This window comes from Myzus persicae, unplaced genomic scaffold, assembly GCF_001856785.1.
Source record: "Myzus persicae strain clone G006 unplaced genomic scaffold, MPER_G0061.0, whole genome shotgun sequence".
NCBI classification, from domain to species: Eukaryota; Metazoa; Arthropoda; class Insecta; order Hemiptera; family Aphididae; genus Myzus; species Myzus persicae.
The window spans coordinates 311,036-330,314 of NW_019102487.1; the positions used below are offsets into that span (position 1 = coordinate 311,036).

A 19,279-nucleotide genomic window follows, 5' to 3' on the forward strand; every position below is an offset into this window, starting at 1 on the left:
GTCCAAGACGGCGTGTATTATAATATATTATTATTATTATTATTATTATTATTATGGCAGTCGCACGTGTGCGGCTCGGCAGTGGCGTACGCACATACACATATATTTATTATAATATTATATACTACTCGTGTTGGTTTCCCCCCGCAAGACCTTCTCCGGGCGACGACGAAAGGGGGCAATGACTGCGGGCGCGCGCTCGCGTAGTACCTATATATTATTATTATTATTATTATTATTATTTTCTACGCGACCGACCGACGGCGTGCAGGACCCCCTCCGAGAGAGGACAGCTTCGTCGTCGTCGTCGTCGTCGTCGTCCGGAGTGGTCGCGGTGACTCTCGCAGACGGTACGGGTCATCGGCAGGCGCCACACTCGAACCTGTTTGACCTAACCTGCGGGCTCTGGTCCCTTCAGTGTAGTGCAATCGTTTCGAGATAACTACCCCTTTTCCGGGCTCAAAACGCCTTATTTTCTCTTTCGGGAGACGAAAATGACGAGGCTCCAGGTCTACCGCAGTATATAGTTGAGTTTTGCATCAAAACAATAATTTGATTTACTTTCGCGACTCGCGAGGCTCATAGTCGTGTGTGAAACAGTCACGTGAAGTGACTTGTTTTCATCTGCACTAAAGTCGGAAAAATTAATAGTACCTATATTGATTTTCAAATTGAAAAGTAAGTACCAATAATAAGAGACCAAAGCCAACATATTTTTTACACACATTAATTTCCATTGAATACGAATTTGCATATTCAACAATATCATAATATTAACATACTATTATTGGTATAATATAATATTATTTCACATTTAAAATAAAATCTGAAAGTATATTATACAATATCATCGATTTGCATTCGATGTGACAATATTAATTATTATATCTATCAATACACTATACCTATACTGATACGTGTAATTCAAATAATTCAATAAAGTTAAGATAAAATAACGAATACTATGTAAAAAAAAGGTACTTACAATATTATAATGTATCATCATTTATAACACAAAAACTCGGACGGTCTATCGTAATCAAATAATACATTAATTATTGTCAATTATGATTATAATATACTTGTATACATTTTTGATGTTTTTGAAAAAAATAGTTAAACATTCAATACCTATCCAGAATAAAACACACATAAGTACCTATATGGGTTTTGACTGTTTTGAGGCTTTTGAAGGATACGATTAAATTTTTTTTATCTCGTTTTGGCGTTTATATATGTCTTCCATTACAAAAAAAATTGTTAATAAATTGTTCTGAACGTTATAGTATAAGTATATGCATTGTGCCAGGACATTATAAATAGTTCGTTATTATTTTTTATAGGTAGATCGTAGAAGCAACGACTAACGAGGCAAAGCAATATTGTCAATCATTAATTTACTAAACAAGATAATTTAGTAAGACTGACTTTTAACATACACATTATACAAGTCTTATTTTGTGTTGAATAAATAATTTTAAAATATAGGTACTCATTTTGTTTTTATTTTTATACTAACAGAATCTTGGATGATTCAAATTAAATATAGAAAAATTTGATACCACTAATATCTTATAACATAATAATATAATAATAAATAAATAATTAATTTTCGGATAAATTCACTGTGAAAAATATGTATCTGTATATGTGTAGGTTTATTAACAGACAGTTAAAAAAAATCAGAGCAATTCACGATCACCGATTCGAACTTCTGCAGGTAAATATGACAATTTAATAATATATTTAGGTACCTACTAGCTATAGATAAATTGCGGAGTCACTGGAATTACCAGCGATTTACGATAATCGTATGCAAAACGCAGTCCACAGCGAAATGTCAAAATCCAATTGTTTACACTTCCAAAAATCCTTTTTAAACTGTTGACGAACAAAGTTCAATCGTGCTTTACTGCGTGCTCAGATGACAATGACAATAGCACTTTGTATATCAAAGACGGATAGTTGGAAAGAAAAGCGTTCGTTGAAAGAGTGTTCGGAAGACATTATCATCATCGTTATTATAATTTACGCCATACAGACACGTAGTAAATAATATGATGGATTGCTATATATTTAGTATTTTTATTGATGAAAAATTGAAATGTCCCGCACATTGAAAATACACTCAAACAATTTTTAATATTGTATATATAATATTATATTATAATTAAAACATTATGTATAGGGGATATGATTTTACGTGTTTTACTATAAATGTCTTTTGATCAAAATAGTGTTAATAAACTTAAAATATCGTTTATAATATATATTTTTAGTTTACTCGATGAAGTTTGCACTCATTTGCAACTGTACACACATACAATAACAATTATTAATCATTGACAGACGAAGAAATAGATAAACCATAAACAATGACGAATAAAACTGAAATAATATATTCATCAATTACAGGTAATAAAATTACGATTAGGTAAACAAGTTTTAAATAGATACAATATAATTGAATACTATGATTCTCACGACTCAGAATTTTTTTAGTAAAGTTACCTTAGTAAACTACCTTAATACTGTGAACAAAAAAAAAAAATAATCTTTTATGACAAATGGTTTTTCTTGTTTTTTGAATCCATAACTTATCAAAAATTAGCAGTCTGTTAATAATTAAGCTAATCACCTTTATGAAACGAGCTTAATCCGTCCGGGCCCCGGGGGTACCATATGGAACGAGAAATCTTTTTCTCGAAATACCTTTATTGTCGTAATAAATTTGGTTCTAAAATAGAACTACCGGTACCGTCGTACCGAATACGAACAATAATAATATGCGATCACATCGACCCCACGCCGCGGCTACTCCACTATCTAAACATAAAGTTTAACACAATATTTATGATAATTAGTTATATATTTATAAAATTATAATAAAATTTAGTCGCCCAACGTGGGGCTCGAACCCACGACCCCGAGATTAAGAGTCTCGTGCTCTACCGACTGAGCTAGCCGGGCAGTTGTCCATTTCGAAAGTATAATTCTTTATTATAACAAAACTGTAACACTAATAAAATATTACCTTTCACCGGAGGTAGAATTGATAATAGGTATAGTTATTTGTACCTAAATGTCAGCCAGCACTATTGGCATAGGATTGAACATTTTTGTTGAGGTTATTGTTGTGTGGGGGGGGGGGGAGGTTAACACAGTTTTATTTCCAACAGTCTAACCTCTTGATTTACGTCTTGTCAGATTTTATTGATTCATAATTTACATATTATTACTCGGTCTTGTCCCGGGGACGATTACGGGGTAATAGGTATAGTGTCACTAGCTGAACAGTGAAATCGTTTAGTCTTTAACTTGGGGAACACTAAAGTGTAGATACTATCTAGCTGTGCTTCGACAATATGTCTACTGAGCGCTTCTATTATTTTATAAGGTCAATGACTAATATTATAACAATATGTAAAAAGTATTATTTATTTTTTTACAATTAACACGTCAAACGGCAGTTACAGAGGGGTTAACGAGTCAAGTTAATTAATAGTTGAACAGTGCAAACAAAACAATAATGTTGTAAATATAATTATGAATACGATAAAAATAAACAACTAAAAATACTTAAATATAGAGTAAATCTAGAAGGTAGGAATTGCTATGCCTAAGCTAAATTCGGTAAAGGGGGTGGCTATGGCCGTAAGTGGTGGTGATAACGAAACGTAGCTGAGGTCGAGGGCAACTCTCAAGCAAACTTTTCCAAGAAGGTCTGGGGCATCCTGGAGGCAGGGACCCATTTAAGAGAGACGACATTATCTTTTCAGCTAACTTAGTTTATCGCTCATCTCACGTGATGACTTCGGTACAGTTATGGAAAAAATATTTGTATACTGTTATGGCCTATATGGGTACCTCCTATATAGTCATAGTTTGCTATTGTTTGCTGTTCCGGTCATTATTGATATAATTATTATTGCTGAAGCCGATACAGCCGCGGCGATACGGTTGGTTGGGAATAATGTTATTTCTCGGATTGCCTACGTTATATATAATATAATATTATACACAGTAAATTAGTAATTACTATTATTTGTAATATAAATATACCGGCTGACGGATCGCAGCGTTATAACATAGCTTATAAGTTGTGTCCTTGTAATTGGTGTGGAAAGTCGAACGGTGTGTTTTCAATCAAAATATTTCTGATTTGTCGTACGCACGTGTCCACTAATGTACTATTGTTTTAATACGGCCCGATCGATAAAAAAAAAAAGTTATAGCGTTGAGTAAAAGATAATGTCAAAATATCAATGTTTCGATGTAGTTTTTTTTTGATGTGAAACATTCCAATCTAATTCGTAATGATCGTTCACGATCATCGTGCCACTGCTCGTTGCTTTAATACGTATATGGTTACCCATGTCAAGATACACGTACTATACGGTATACTTATATATTTTATAGTTTTTAAACGAAACGTTGTAATATTGTAGAACTGTGGAAAAGAACATATTATTATTATCGTTAGGACGTGTATTAATTGCTTACACTGCAGGCATGCGCATGGTCGCAGGGTAATGTCACGGCTGATAAATGAACCGAATGTTCTCACCAAAAGTATAAAAGTCCCTAAATAAATGTTCTTACTAATTTTGCCTTAAAATTATCTACGACAACCATTCTTACCATGGCAAAATGCTTCTTGTATTACCTATTAAATATAATAGATTTTCCAACGCGTGTTTATTAAAAAGGATATAATTTCATAATATAAAATATTCTTGTCATATAAAGCCGTGAACATAGATCGTGTTACTAAATACTAAAACTTTTGTTACACACGATTGTCTCTAAATAGTAATATTTAGGGACTTTTTTCATATTATTATGCACTCTAAAATAATTCTCTGTTCCCTACCTACAGGGTGCGCAAGCTCTTGCCTATGATTGCTAGAAAATAAAATAAAATGTTTATTAAACTCCTGTCTATTGACCGATAAATAACCTACGACTGCTGCCGTGTAACGACTGCTAAAGTCGTATAATATAATTTTGAAAAATATGTATTAAACACTTTTCAGCGAAGCGTTATATTATTATTTTTTGCAACAATTCGGGCACGGGTATGCAAATACACTGATGCAAAAACAATTTACTGCTGTTTTAAGAGTTTGACGTTCACCGGTTTAGAATGAATAAAAATCTGAGTACGATTGCGATGACATGGTCGACGACACAATTATAAATTATGCTTAACGTACAATACCGTCGTAAATCGCGCAATATACACTAATAATAAAATAATACCTGCAGCACAATATAACTTATACAGCACTGCGATATTACCATAATATTATGTCTTGTAAAGTCGTAATGTTTAAAATGTATGTGATGGCTGACATATTGTTTTGCCAGTCATCGCATCTAGGTAAATCACAGTGGTGTGCTTTTCGGGTGGCGCGGGTGGGGGGTGGGGGTAACAGAAGTATTTACGCCCTCCCGTGGCACGTTTTTTTAGCATAATTCATGTTAAATTTTGGATTTTTATTGGTTTTTAAAGTGACCCCTCTGCCTTTTCAGAAATTGGTGTTTAGGTCCTCCACTGCAGAGTGCAGTGGTAGGTCACGAGTACCTACACATTCGATCAAAAATAAAACGCTCCCGCGTACAGCCGTATACAGGTTAATATCGTATATGTTTGTCCATGGTGATGACACTCAAAAGTTTTGAATACGACAGGCGGTTGATTTATACGATACGGCTGAAAATGAAATACACAAATTACCACGTCCACCCCGCCCAGGAGACGTGTGCGAGAGGAAAATCGTGCGTATCTATATAGGTACCTACCGACAACAAACACGATTCGTACCTATACAGTATATGTATTTACGAACGATTCGTTCGATTAGCAGCTGGTGTTGGTTGTAAAATAATTTAATTAAGATAAATCACCGGCGACCATACATTGTTATTATCGGGAGGTATAGGTATACTATACTGCACTTCCTGAGCGCAAACTGACCGCAGAGACGTCGGCGGGTGCAGGCCCCACGTCGTTGTGTAAAATTATTATGTACGTATACATATAGAAGACCGCATATGTATCTGCTTCTATACGTGTACATGTGGGTACGCACATATAAATATCGGTACGGGACACTGCAGACGAGGCCCGTCATCGTTATTGTGGTGCGAGTAATTCCAGTTGGGTGTATAGGTACAAACGTGAATCTCGGTTTCAACAAATCGTGTGGCGATTTAAAAGCGAACTCTCTGCAGCGGCGGCAGCGGTAAGGCGGAAAACGACGAAATAAAAATATACAAAACGAAAAGCGAGTATAAAATATAACTTACTGCGTATACAGCATACGCCACACGAGCGTTTATATACATATATATAGTATATGTTGGTATATACGGTTTATACCGTACACGCACACGCGGTCAACACACGTATATACGCGCTCGCGCTATAAATCATTATAGCCATTGTTCGACCCCAGAGATTATTCAAAATCACAATGGCTCGAAAATTAGATGTAACTCGGAGATGCATTTCGTTCGTCTCCGTCGTTGTTGTCGTCGCCGCCGTTGTCCGAGGTGCTGTATAACGAAAAAACGATCATCACGACGAGTAAAGAATGGAAAGGTAGAGGCAAAATATTGTTTTATTCGTTTATAATAATGTTATGTTATTATATACGCATATACATTGTATACTAAATAGTAAATACTAATTATTAAAACGCATGTACTTACTTACGGCTAAAGGTTAAGACGCATAGTGCTAAATAAACCAATCAATTTTTTAATGTAGTATAGCAACAATAAGTTTAAAGTTAATTTATTGACATTAAAATTGTGATAAGATAATTCAAATAAAATATAAACTAATCTACCTATATATAGTTGGACTATAGTTAACTATAGTTGGAGCATAATATTTTAGCAATCTGTAATCTATTTCAATATAATATAAAAAACAAAAATTGTTCGTTTGTTCGGGGTAATCTTTAGAACCTCAGGAACCAATCCTAAACATTTTTTTACCATCAGAAACCTACGTCCTACACTATCCGAAGGATATACAAGCTAAAGTTTATCTCGATAAGTGACCCTTAGCTTTTTTACTACACATTTGTAAATTTTTTATAGAAATAATAACATATTTTCGTTTATTATAGGGTTTCTATTGGTTACAAAACGTAGTATAATATAGATGAATAATAATTAATTAGCGATGGGCATAGCTATTAATAATTAGCTATTCGGTACCGACTTCAAAAAAAATGTTCACCTATCAAAAACTAAAAATTCGATGAAAATATTAGTTTTAAACATCACTACTTCGGGTATTAAATGACGAATTTAACTCACATTTTGAATCATATAGAGTTGGTATTTTTAACGAGCAACGAAGTTCACGGAATCAGACAGTTATATAAGTAAAGGTACTCCGCCGGAATCGCCAGAATTTTTTATGCCACGTAAACTTAATGATAGAACGAACATAAAAATATAAAATATTGTGTTATACTGAAGTTTGAGTAAATAGTAAATAAATATTAAATTACCTAATTTTTCTACACATTAAAAATTATTCAAAATTATTTATATTTAAAATATGACTATAGTACAAAATTGCATACACATGAATTTAGTTCAGTGTTGACCAAAAACTATTCTCATTTTATAGGTACAAGGACTTAAAAATTAGTTTTTAGTCGAATAAAGTAATAATGACTATGATGACAACAATCAAATCTTTCATGTTATAACAAATACATCATTTAAATATAAGATTTTAAAGTTTAGATTATTTAATTATTAACATTATACAAGTTATAATTAGGATACATGGTAAACATATTAAAAATTAATTTGAGTAGAGAGTTCAAAATGAAATATACATAAAATTCCTAACTAGTCTTTACTTTATCCAATTGATTTAATTAGTGCTAAGTAAATACGCTAAGTTTTTAAGTTTCAAATATACGATGTATTTAAGCTAATTATAAATGTGCACCAATTTTTTGAGTGCATTGTTTATATAAATTAACATTCAATCCACGTAATAAGCAACCCATTTTAAGTTTTTATTTTATGAAAATACCTAGATATATTAAGGAAGTAACTGTATCTACAATTTTACAGTTGAATATTATTATACTTCTTGAATAGTTAGACAGCTAGTATAATATATGAATTGAATAATAATTTTGTGGTTCTCTAATAATAGTCAAGTATTTTTTATTCCATAACGAATATATTCAGCTCTAACCATGTTTACTTCTACAGGATGATATATTTTTATATCACAATAAAATACACACTAAATATTTAAATTATATTAGATATTGCATTTGTGTGTATGGCGAAATATTATAATAACGGCAATAATTTATTCCGAAACTATTTATAAAGCGCGAGTTTATTTTCAACTACTTGAGAATTTAAGATATTTATTTATTTATTTATTTATTTATATTTAATTAAATTTATGTTATTATATTTAAACGATTTATAAATGTAAAAAAAAACATTTGAGTGTATTATTTATATTATTAATATGAACATCCCATTTCAAGTTTTCATCAATGAAAATACACCTATCTATTTTAATGAAGTGAATCTATTCAATATTTTACGGTTAAATAACATTATATTATACTTGAATTTTAATCAGTAAGACGGGCATTATAGGTATATGTATATTGAATAACTAAGTATTACATTTTTGTTAGTATTTATTTCAAGAAGAATAATGAATATGAATGAATAATACCTAATTTTATGGTTCTCCTATAGTGATGTATTTTAAACAAATTATTATTCAGTTTCATCCGTGTTTACTTATGCAAGATACTATATCTATATATTACAATAAAATACATCTTAAATATTTAAATTATATAATACACTATAATATGCATGTGTGTATGGCGAAATTCTAATAACAACGATGATTAAGTCTTCCGAACACTCTTCCGACTCACGTTTTTCTTTCCAACAATTTGTCGAATTTATGATATATTTAAACGATTTATAAATTTGAATAAATGTTCGACTATATTATTTATATGAATTATAATATTAATATGAACATCGAATTTCAAGTTTGCGCCGATGAAAATAAACCAAGATATTTTAATGAAGTAAATTTATTATTACATAATTATTATATACTACTTGAATAATAGTTTTATTGGTTAGACACTAAAACAGCTATAGTAAGTATGTGAACGAATAATAATTTTATAGATCTCTAATTGTATAATGTATGTTTTATTCCTAAAAGAAAAATAATAATTTTTAGTTTTATCCGTGTATACTTCTACATGATATTATATTTTTATATCACAATGAAACACATACTATAGAATAATATAAATATATAATTATACATGAATACAATATTATAAATTGTTTGAGTGTAACATTTAAATTGTTCATCAAAGAAAATACAATTAATAATGTTAATTAATTGTTGATGAAGTTACTCTGTTTAATATTTTAAAGTTATATAACATATACTATAATATAAAAAAATAAAAAATATATTCGAACAATGACTTTTTGGCTGTCCAATATAGTGGTGTATTTTTTTTATTGAAAAACTGATATATTCAGTAATCGCAATACAGCATAATGCATACAAGTATCTCAATACCCATCATACACAAATAACAATAATATACACATGACATTAAATGCATATATTCGTACATATTGTATTTATATGCGTTTATATTTATCATATTGTTTACTATATGCGCGAGTACTGCAGCAGTGTACGGCGAAATTATGATAACCATGACTCTTAATAATATTTTATTCTGAACACTCTCCCGACGAGCGCTTTTCTTCCACCTATGCCTGCCGTTTATGCACCGAACGCCATTGTCGCCTGCGCACAGCAAACCGCGATTGAACGCAGTTTGTCAACCGTTTACAACGGATTTTCAGACGTGTAAACAATTGGATTTCGACGCTTCGCTCTGGACTGCGTTATGCATACGATTATCGTAAATCGCCGGTAATTCGCGTGACTCCGCATAGTTCGTCTATATAAACCAGCTATACGCTGCGATACTTTATTATTGTCATCTATGTATTATAGTTGCAGGAGTCCTGGTCGCCGCAGTGCTCTAGAGTGTGTAACCTATATATAGTGTAGTACAAAATCATTGCGTTTCAATGATTTATACCTGTTTGAATATTACGCGTCTACTAAAATATGCGTCGTCGGAAACGAGCAGATAATAGATTATGAAATACTACAAACACAACGGTCGCGACTGTACATAATAATATTAATATTATATTGTATTATGTGCGCGCAGTGCGCCTATTCAATGGTTATATTGTTTATGTTCGCGTTTCTAAATATATTATAACACTATGTCCATGTGTGTGTTATTATTGTGTGTGCAACTACAACTGTATACACCTACGGCGAGGACGCGAACGCGTTCATCATTACCATTTCAAACGGTACATAATAACATCATAATATTGTGTCAAACTGTCAATTCGTTACTTTATTGTTAATATTTATTATAAATTATAATATATTTAAAAATGGCACGCGTATCGCGGTTATAAGTGCGATATTATCTGTGCCATTGTGGCTTGGCTTCTTACCAAAAGGCCTGCAGACTGCAACGTCACATTTGGACGAATTTGAGATTATTTTACCTGCTGCAATGTCGCATTAACATTTGATAACATTATATTATGTTACTTGTGTTAGAACCATAGACCTTATACTAGTATATAATACATTATAGTATATAACCAGATTACATCCATCTCAATTAAACTAAGGAAGATGATATAATATATATTATGAAAGAACTACGTGAGATATTACCTTTCAAAGACATAGGAACCGAATATTTAACACTATTTGAATCAATAATATAGTATGGCATAATTGAGTGGGGTGGTGCCTATAATAATGCTCTTTTACCGCTGCAAAAATGCCAAAACACTACACTCGGGTTGAAAATATAAAAATTGGATACATCCAACAGAAAAACTATTCGAAGATTTTAATGTCCTCAATATAGAGCTCCTATACCTAAAAACAATCACCATATATCTGAAAAAAACATAAAGTAGTTGGATTCTATATAAGCCATGGGGTCAACACCAGATATGCAGCTACTATTTTTCTTTAGACTGGCCCACAAAAATTAGTTGCCGAAAAGTTTTTTATCTTCTGGGAGCGCAGATACTTAACTTGATACCCAGTGATATGGCTAATATGCCGTTACCCATTTTCAAAAAAAAAAATTTCCAATGGTTCCGATATGAATATGGATGTGCCCAAAACTTAATATTTGTATGTAAATAAAGCTATTACTGAAATTATTTATGTGAGTTACTTATGAAAAACTACGTATTTATCTTTTTATAAAAATGTACCTATAACAATAAAAATCATTTATAGATTAAGATAACCCTGTGTCTCCACAAGAGTATTTCTCAGCGAGGCCCAGTAATTGTTCGATATTAATTAAAATAAATAAATAAATAAGGTCTATGGTTAAAACAGCCAATGACTTTGATGCAGGATGACTATAGTCTATAGACATACACTTGACATTTTTACATTAAAAGATAGAACTGACGAAATTAAAACAGTATAATATATTATACTTACTGACCTATATCGCAACATGAACAGAATAATATACGTTGGAGTACAATATTAAATAGTTATGTTACCTACCATTTAGGTGTTTTCTTCAACAGATAGTATAAATCAGTGTTTCTGGACCTGTAGGACCTGACTTAAGGGTTCTGCGAAAGCACTTTATCTACATCATCTATCATTTATACTTTTTTAAAGATAATTTTCATATAAATGATTCTCATAAAAACAATATTTTTTTTTGGTGTTCCGTGATATCAAAAAGGTTAAGAAACACTAGTATAGACAAATGTGCAGCTTCGCAGTGGCTTGACAGACTGTATATTTAAACTTTAAATGGACAAATTTCATATTTAAGTACCTATTTACCACCACCCTGTAATACATTCTAATATACAGTATTTATTTATAATGAAGTTATGATGTAAATAAAATGTGGCTGAAAGAGGTCGAGCCATGGCTGACCCTTCGTTTAGACTTCGGGGCTGCTGCGGAACCAACCCTTTAAAAATTGTTCACAACTACGGAAAAACTGAGGCTTTCGGCCGGCTTCTGCAACTACACCATGAGTAGGTCAGTCTAATAATTATGGACAACAATATCTTATACTGTATGTAGTTTTGAGGAACCCGTTTCCACTCTCCGAAATACCACCGTCTAAATCTAACTTTTTAATCGTTACATAATTATTATATTTCATTGGCCCTAAAATTATATCAACTTCGATTAATCGAATAAACTAATTACCGCGTAATTTCAGTTAAATGCACTGAAACATGCTTAGGGTATAAGATTTTAATTTTTTACATTCATTATACACATTATATAAATGTGATTTCGAATACGTTTGTAATATTAAATTGTGTAATGTTCGACACATGAAATATTACCTGCTATACATGTAGGTACTCACTATAATAATAATTATTAATTGTTATTTGTGACCAAAATTTGTTCAGGTGTATTATATTATGTTATATAGTTCCAATATTAAACTTAAGAAACCCAAATATATTGAGATAGTATATACATATATATATATACATATAAAACTATATGATATACACATTGTTGCCCGCCGTATTTTTTTCCCGATGTCATTAAAAAAGGGACATACGCCAGATGTTCAACCCTGGGTTTGACCTGCTCACGATTTTGGGGCCACTAATTTGTATAGGAGTGGATAATTACTGTTGAAGCGTCTGACATTCGAGACGTATTTTCACGGGCCGATGGCTGCAAATAATAAACAACTATACTTAATGTACCTTTTTTTTTCTTTTTAAACGACGAGTCTACCATAATTTATACACATGTATATAGATGTATATTGTATATGTAACATGTCTCGAAATAGAGTTGAAATCTGACGGTTGCGTATAACCCGTTACAAATACAGTATAAAACATCAGTTTATCATATTATGATACAAGTTCGACTTAAATAACAATCATACGATAACATTTATCTGGGATAACTCAGTAGAGTATTAATTATAATTATTTGTGTAAGAGAATATTAATTCTAGCTATTATTTATTCGATTGGTCTCGTATATAATATATACTATACCTATTTCTAACAATACAATCTACATAATAATATTATGTATTGGAAGTTCGCATTAACTATAGCACCTGCTCAATTTTGGTTACAGAAAACAGAATACAGTAGCCAAATGTTAGTCAGCACAATTTAAATTTGTCAATTACAGAATAACTCCAGGATAAATATGGAAATATGCGCTTAAATATGCATTTATTTTTAATTAAAAAAGACATTAAAAATCATATCTTGTTCATATTACCTACTAAAATTTTATATTTTATACATACTAAATTATAAAAAAATTTGGATTTTATCATTCAGCATCTTCTTAACCTAGCAATTAAAATTTTTATGTAATAAAAATTAATCATTTTATAATAATTATAGTTTAGTGATATTAGTTTGATTAATCATTTTCTGGGTTCTTGTATTGAACATTTCCCTCAGTTGAATCATTTTCATATGTCTTACTGTTTGTATGTGTTGTATTACACTAGATCGCCATTCATATTCTACTACTTTAATTTCACATATTTTGCAAAATAAAATTCTTCCGTCTGCGGAAAGTACATTATCCCCAAATTCCAAAATGAAACTTCTCAACCGACTAATATGTGTTTTTTTTTCTTTTAGCATATTATACCACAAATACAAGCGCTAATAAATACAAAAAATAACGAATACACATACGAACACGACAACGATTGACGATACATGCACACGATAACGATCGTAGTCCGTCGATTACCATGTACTGGCAAACAAAATAATACTGTAAAAGACGGATTAAATAAAAATTATATTGTCCTCAGAGCTAAAAATAAAATGGGTTCCCCGTAAAACTATTGATTATCGCCTCATCGGTATTATTGCCGACAAAATCATGTAGATAAAATTAATTTATTAAAACAATGATTTAAGAGTAAATTATAAAAAATTATTTTAAAATATGCAATAAAAATCAATAAATCAATATAAATATGAATTTATTGTAGAAAAAATTCCAAAATATGCAAACATATGCACAATAAACTTTTATACTTTAACTCCGATCACCACAACACAAATTTGTACCGGATCAGATTTATTCTATTTACTTCCCGAACAAATATGCAAACGCACAAAGTTCCCGAGCCCTGATAATAACCAATTACGGTTCGAGTCGAGTAATATGAATTGCCGTTTGTTGTCTGAAATAATAAATTCAAAGAATATTTGATGTGGGTAGTTATTTTTGCTGACAGTACTACGATTATTCTAGTTAGTGTTACTGGCTATAAAGTATATGTTAGAATAATAAGCACTACCCTGTGAGGATCTGATACAGTATTTGAAAAATTGTCACTCAAGTCATTAATTAACGACGACACAAAACACACAGAATCCTGAGTCTAGAGATTTAGGTCCTTAGGGTCACCCTCAGATTACTAGTTTTACGCACACATTTTTTTTCGAACGCCCGTCGTGAACGTCACGTGTGACCGTGTCAAACACACGTTTTATGATATCAACACAGCACGAACTGTCTGTTGTTAGCATAAAAACGTTCGGAAACAGTATTTTCGTATAAATATAAAAATCATATGACCGTGAAAAATAATGTTTACGAATACTAATTTCTACTTAAATATTGCTCTACAAGGTCTAGCTTCATATAGTAAGCATACGAACATAGCAATAGTATATAAAGGTAAATATATATTTCGAGTTGGTTTTATAATTATTATTGTCAATAACTTTGTCGATTTCGACTGTTCCGTCATTATAATATACTCGTATGGTCGTTTACATAAAGTTATATACATCTGCTACGGCGCACATTAGTAAAAATATATATAAATCTTACGTTATTATAAAAAAACTAAAAAGTTTACTATAAATAATATACTATTTGGCTTGTAGTTAATACGTACTATGTATATAATAGTTGTAGTTTATGTACCTATTATAATAATTGTTCAACGGTCGAAGTCCCAAACTGCCACCTGCAGCAGCATCAGTATATTCGACGTACAAAATAAAAATGGAAAAATACACACGAAAACGTGTCTAGGTACAAAACGTAGTCGGTCTCTCCATCCATAACGAACCGCACCAAACGAGGTATAATATATAATGCCGTTTGTCTCAGTCTTTATTTTGAAAAAAAAATTTCCTCAGAGACGTCTAGTCTTGTCATTTGCCACGGAGACACCGAATCGTGCATCTAATTTACTCGTCTGTCGATGACGGTTTTTTTATACGCGCGTACGTACGCTATACCTACTTATAATATATAGGTCCTATACATAATATAAATATATATAATAATGTATATTTATACGTTTTTTTTACTCAGTTTCATTTTTTAGTTTTTTTTTGTCTTACTCGCGCTCCGAAAATATGAATCTTCGTCGCCGTCATTGTTACGCGTGCGTTATCATATATATCTATTGAAATTCGGTTTTTTTTCTCTCTTTCTTCAAAGGATTATATTATATTATGTATACGTGCGAGTGGCCTGACGACACGAGAGAGAAGTGAAAATATAGAAGAAAAAAACCGTGGAGTACAATCGTTCTTGTAACACGGTAGCCGTAGCACCAGAAAACAGGTGGCTCGTAATAAATAACGATAATAATAATAATAGGCCTCGTCTCTGCGTAAGCGTATACATATATACATTTATAATAATATGTATATAAATGTATAAATGTATAAAATATAATATAATACATGTGTATTATACTATACGTGCAGTGCCTGCGACCCGTCTCTTATTGTCATCAATCTGCTGGCCCAGGCGCTTGGATTCGATCTATTACTTACCCATGTATATTTATAAATATAGAATACCCCGTAAGTCGTATAATCACCATCTCCCTTCTCACCATCCCCTCAGACTCTTATTACAATATTATACATATTTTTATATTACGTATTGCCACTGCGTATATAATGTACAAGTTACGATGAAACGGAAAGGGTCGAAATCAGAAATGATAGGTAGGCGAATGGCAATAAGGTACCTGTGAGACCGCTTATCTGTTGCAGTACACGCATATCATTATAATAAAATATGTCCACCGTTAAGTCATAACTGGCCGCAAACAGACTTACAATATAATATTATAATATATGATACACACTCGTAGGTACGTACTACGTGTACATAATATATTAGTGTTGTAGCTGTTGCTGTTACTGCTACTGTTGTTGTCGCGTCGATCTGCTCGGGGACCGAACGACATAAATTACGTTATCTACCTCGGACCTGTCAGCGTCACCACGGGATCGCCATTATAATATTATATGCTTATATTGTGATATCATAACACGCGCAGGTTCGGGTACATTTTCGTCTTAAGGCGAGACAGTGAAATAATAACGCTACACATAATATAATAATATAAATATTAAATATTATTAATTATTATTATAAGGGGTGATTTTAAGACACATCTTGTGGGGTAGGTTTACCGCTGTACAGCTGTACCGCTTCACTAAACCACTTATTCAAATTTTAAATATTATAACTCATTAACTACTTGTCCAAAATTTGCTTTAAATACATCGAAGTACTTTTAAAAATATTCTGATTTAGACAAAAGAATTGAAAATGTAAGTTGTCATTAAAAAAAAAGTGAAACATTTAAACAATGATAAAAAATTTTAAAAAAATATTTTCAAATACTTTAATAGTTTTTGAAATAATGAGTGTCTTACGTTAAATGGATCAACCGTCATAGGAGTATAGGACTATAGTATATATTATGTAATAAAATATCATCAGCTTGTAGAGATTACAGAATAGGTAGTCATAAATAATAATCAACTACTTCTTAATGTTGTCTGCACGCGATATTATTTTATCGTTTTCGTCTGATAATAATTGTAACCATAACATACAATTTATTTTTCAACTTTAAATGTTATTTAGTTATTATTTTGTATTCTTTAATTTTAAATACCATCAATATGTATACTTAAATTCTGTCAATATAGGCAAGATAATATTATTTTGTAATGTATACGACATAGTCCATATCGAGCATTCCCGAATTGTCTCACTCAGAAAGTATTTTTATACTCCATGAAATTAAACTACTATAAAATAATGGAAGAAGATCATTTTTTTGCAGAGTAGGTTGAAAGATAATAATGTGCATTTTATATTGCTGTCTCTTTTCCTCATTCGAGAACGCTACCCGCTATGTAATTGATATACGAATGAGCTATTCATTATATAATGTATAATATTATCTATGACTACACTGCACTTATATTGAGTAATAATATATAAGTGTTACACAGTTGAGTTTTAATGAAAATTGAAGTTAACTGTTAAAATTTAAAAATGTACATGTTTAAATTGTTTAATGATTCTAATAATTTATTTTAGGGTTCATTTCACAATAAGCTCCACAAATATCATCGTATATATTATAATATATTATAATGTAATGTAATATTTTTACACAGAGGTGTAATTTTTTTTTTTAATTCCGTAAGCGATGATGAGGTGTCATATTCATAGCAGTTTGAAAATGTGATGAATGAATAATACTTAGGTCTAGAAATGTAATGATCATGTATAATTTGGACGGCTGATAATAACTTCTATTTTAAAAACGGTAACGATATTTTTCTTTGTCAGTAATAATTGTTTCGCATTCCAGATAATAAATTGTGCGCTTTACTCTAGAAACTGTACGACTTCAGTGTTTTGTTGTTTTGATGACTCTGCGAAATAAATAATGTGTTCAAGTGAGTAAATTAAAACATAATGAGTTTTTCCGAAATAATACCAACAGAGACTTGTCGTTGCTAATTATAAACGGCACTCTGATGATTTACCTATATGTATTATGTATATGTAACTACAATACTTCTTAATATTCGCTGTAATTAACATGCTGCCGTGGCGTATGGTTCTACGTAATATTATGTGCGTGATAATAAAAACAATACTATTTATAGACGATAATAATATAACGTCGTATCCTTAATTGCAGATTATATTATTTATATACTAATATATATATTATGTAAATAGGTTTTTCTTAGGACTAATAATTACCATTAAATTACACGAAAAACCGCGGAGACAGTTTGAGAGACGAATGTCGCGTCGACTTGCTCAAACGAACCACGAACGTAATACTTCAATATTATAATATGTTTATTATGCGTGTATACATTATAAATTGTAATATACATTTCTCCGGTCTTTTCTGTATTTTTTTTTTTTTTTATTTCGTTCAATTTATTCCGCCGTGTTAGGTGTTTTTTTCTTTCTATGTTCGGTATGAATAACACGCCGCTTCTTCCAAGTCACGTATTCAGGTAGCCAGGCTGCTACTGGTACTCCGCTTCTGCACAGACGTGAAGGCACATATGCGTTTGTGTGAGTGTGTATGTGCGAGCGTACATGGCTGGTAATGTGTGGTATATTATTATATACCTTCAACCGGGGGTCGGGTCGACCATGACGAACCGAACGTCTTCACCTCACTCCCCTTTCGCCGCACCGAACCGATTGGTAACCCTGCAGCAGAGACCGAACCACACACGATAATAAACCATATTTTATTATATTGCAGGTCCACGTCTTTGCTGACGTGTAGTCCCTCGGCAGGCCCATTGTGCAGGGCCGTATTTAAGGGGGGGCAAGTGTCCCTTGTTGCCCCGGGCGGCAAGTTCTTTGGCTTATTAGGGGGGCGGCAATTTTATATTGAAAATAAATATTATGATTTATGGCGTATCTAATAAAAAAAATGTTTTTATTTATACTTCAGTCTTCAATAAATGTATGGAAAAACTATTTTGTTAATTATTATTTAATAATTTAATACCATTAAATATTATTATATCTATAAATAGATTGAACTTTTTGAATGTGCGATAACGATGAGCGTTGCACAGCCGCGGCTGTGCCCATATCATGTAAACAAACGCAGTGGTTCTCGGTATTTGATATTATTTACCAAATTAGAACAAAAACATTTTAAACTTATACAATATATTATTATGTAATATGTTATCGCTTTGATACCTAGCAAGTACAGTTAAATATTTCGGCATAGCCGAATCTCGTGCATCCTAACATTACATGTTTAGATCTGTTGGTGTATTG

General features: G+C 31.5%; 1 non-coding gene across 1 annotated transcript; it reads right to left on the reverse strand.

Annotated features, from left to right (window-relative positions):
• Nucleotides 1–2,897: 2,897 nt before the first annotated feature.
• On the reverse strand, nt 2,898–2,970 carry Trnak-cuu. Its single transcript has one exon. It is a non-coding gene; the product is annotated as a tRNA-Lys (tRNA).
• Between the last annotated feature and the right edge of the window lie 16,309 nt (nt 2,971–19,279).